Genomic DNA, 3,684 nt, shown 5'->3' with positions numbered 1-3,684 from the left:
CGACTGGCCAGACCGCCACACTTTCCACTAGAGTCTGTCAGCAAAGCGCACACATCCAAAGAGTCAGACCAATCAACCTCACCAACCGCCCTCTTAAGCCGTCTATATGCAGAGTCCGATAAACCCTCAAAATTCCATCTCTCTCTCAGCTCTGCTGCAGTCAACCATCCATCATCATTCCCCAAATCAGAAACCTGTTTAATATCCATCAAAAACCATTCAGGCCAAAAAACAGTCCTCAAATTGTCCCTAATCTTAGGATTCAACCAGATAGAGGCACTCTTACACTTGAATGCATCCCGACCAAGCCATGATAAAACTGCAATCCAAGAATTGCGCAAAAAAGACGTTGCCAACAAATCACCACCCTGAATCTTGGTATTTGTGGTCAACAAGGCTGTCGGCCCCAGCGGCCCATAGGCACTCGATTCTGCTACCGCCCAGCTGTCTAATTCACTAATTCACTGGGTAAGTCTAATCTAATGACAAAAAATAAAAGCATAAAACATGAAGTGAAACACAACGTGTTGTAACATACAGTAAGGCATAAAAATAGATAAATAAATAATCACAAAGCAAAAACAGAGGCGGGTTCAGGTCAGTGGTGATATGCAGATAGAAAAGAGGACAACCAAAGAGTAAAATAATGTAGGAAATCAACAATACTACTAAATAGTTAAAAAGAAATAAAGGCGGGTTACCTCACGAGAAGTGTGTGGCCAAACGGGGCAAAAAATGCAGAGTCAGTGGCAGACGTGAAGTCTGCTACGAGTAACAACAGCGTGTGATACCCGATCAAATCAAATGTTCAATCTGTTAAAAAGAGGACGTGTTTAGTGCAGGTTATGGGAGATACGGTCAAGGAAAAGGGGGAGACAGCGTTAGTAGGTACCTGAAGGTCAGAATCAAAGTCTGCGGCGGCCGTGGAAACGCTGTGGCGCATCTCTGTGTGTAAGCGTTGCTATAGAAATGCTGAAATAAATAGACACGTGACCCCATTGCCCCTGGAGCAAGCGCGCTGCGGCACGTTAACAAAAGCACTGCATATGGGGTGTATGGGTATCTGAGGGGCCTGAAAAACAATTATCAGCACTGTAGAGGGTAAGAAAGAAATAGTGGTCTAGGTTCTAAGACATGCCAGGTATGCCCAGTAAGGTGGCAGCCCCGGACAGTAACCGTGTTGAGCTGGTTGCACCCCATGCCCAAGAGGAAGTCTATAGGAACCGGAAGCAGTACAACTCACTGAATGTCCAGGTCACCTGTGATGCTGACCTCACAATCACCCACTACTGTGCCCGGTGTCCAGGATCAACACATGATGCTATGATATTGTCCAACAGCACACTACCAGCGTACATCGAGAGGCACAGAGGACAACGTACCTGTGCATTGGGTGAGTAGGAATCACAGTACACAGAGACTGGATTCGGTGGGGGGGTATACACAATGGCAATGAGTGGTGCTGGGAATGTGCCCCCTCCGAATCCACACACCCCCAACATCAGTGGGTATTGTCCACTGTCATGTGACCTGACAAACAGAGCAGCACTGAATGCCAAAACTGTGCTACCCAAACAGCATATAGACACACAGGACCACATATATCGCAATGCAACAGTGAGAGACGCACAAAGAGCATGGTCCATCATAGTGCCCAGGCATGGGTGCATAGGTGAGCCAAGAACATGTGTATGGGAGCGACAAAGTCCCACAATTAGCTCAACATCAACATGCCACAACACACCCCTGTACCAATGGCAACTTACGCATACAGCAAGGGGACCCATCACATGATGAAAAAAGCGAATCAGGGATAATGCATAGTGCTGTGCATCAGCATGGGATGCAGAGCCACAGACACACAGAGTACATACACAATGACACATGCAAGCTAGAGCACCACAGCATGGTACAGCAAGCCCGGCAAATAGGGGAACACACTCTGTCACTCAGTGCAGGACATTTCCATTTTACAGAAGTGCACCAGATGGCAAGAAACAGGGTGACCCCTCAGTAGGCAAAGACATGGCATTTTATCCAGATCAGTCCTGTGCACCCACAACCATGGCCCATACTCATGTGGCATATGCACATCAATGATCATGCTCTCCCACACCCCGTAGGCGGGTCCTCTCACTGGAATGGTCCCTTGCCCCTAACCGACAGCACCATCAACTGATGTGTGGATACCCATCAATACCCATCCCTACCTCCTCACCACTCACTCCCCTGAAAACCACCCCTCTGCCTCTGACACATGTGGCCTTTCGCCACATGGCACTCACAGGGCACCAGCCCCTGCCTACTCTACACCATAACCCCCCACCCCTTCCCACCTATGCCTCAGCATGCACCATACATTTTGCATGTGCACACCACATTTGTGTCCACCACGGCCTAGCACCCAGCCAGTGTGCCCCACTGTGGCACACATCAGCAAACACTTCTGGGCCCGCAAGAGCACTTGCACATCCCATCTGCCCTCCTCCCCTGTCACATGCACATCCCATTGCAACACCTGGAGGTCAGAATTCCACAAGGCCCACAAATGCACATGAACTGAACAATGGTGTGAGAACTGTGCACCTCCTGTCCATTACCCATTTGCCCGTGTTGAGCATGCAAACACCATCCTATAGTATCAGGGCAACATGGTATCAATGTAGTACCAAAATGACATGCCTGACAGGAATATACACCACTCATTCAATGACCCACATGCATTAAGGTGTAACATGCTTATGGGCACCCTACTTACTCTGACCATTGTCACAGTGCTTGAAAGGTACACTCATCCACTGTATCCAGTGACATGCCCTATGTCTGTCCCCCTTGCAGGTGACTCTGGATATCCGCAGTTCCAATGGTTGATGACACCCGTGAGAAATCCACAAACACCACAGGAGGTGGCATACAATCATGCACACATTAGGACCAGGGTGGCAATTGAGTGCAGAGTTGGCATGTACAAGCCAGACAAGGTGGGCAAGATTGTGTTGGCATGCGCCATGCTGCACAACATATGCATTCAGTGCAACATACCACTGCCCCCAAATGTGGACATGCTGCCCCAGAGGATCATGAAGGCATGCATGCAGATACTGCACGTGTGGAGGCCAGGCTGGGTCGCATGCTGGGTTGCATCATCCACCAGGAGCTGATAGAGAACTTTTTTTGATGCTGCCTGCCATTTATCTGGGCAATGCTAACTTCACTGTTCATTGAACACAATAAAATAAATGCATGCGCACAATGATTGATGTCCATTCAAGGTTGCAAGTGTGAATTTTATATTTATGATGTGAAGTGTCATTCTGGATATACATGTAGTGTACATCCCATCCCAAGACCCACCCCAAAAACACCCTGCCCACTCAAAGTCCGCCAAAATACCATCCCCACTCAAAATCCCCCAAAACACCCTACCCACTAAAAATCCCCAACAGTATGCATCAGCGTCACCACCATGTCCATGCATTACTGCCGGGCAAATTTGGCCTTGGGGTCTGACTCCTGAAGTCTTGTGCTGAGGAGGCGGATGAACCTTCACCTTGGTGTGCTTTCTAGTGAGTCCTCAGTGGAAGTGTTGCTGGTTGAGGGCTCAGAACCCTGGGCACATCTGTACTGCAATGTCAACTGCATGGCATGTGATAGAGACTCTGCTGCAGCAGATGAGGCATCTGT

The sequence above is a fragment of the Ambystoma mexicanum genome, chromosome 1q, assembly GCF_040938575.1.
Source record: "Ambystoma mexicanum isolate Mex_15411 chromosome 1q, UKY_AmexF1_1, whole genome shotgun sequence".
Taxonomy (NCBI): Eukaryota; Metazoa; Chordata; class Amphibia; order Caudata; family Ambystomatidae; genus Ambystoma; species Ambystoma mexicanum.
Note: the sequence above shows the minus strand (reverse complement) of the source record.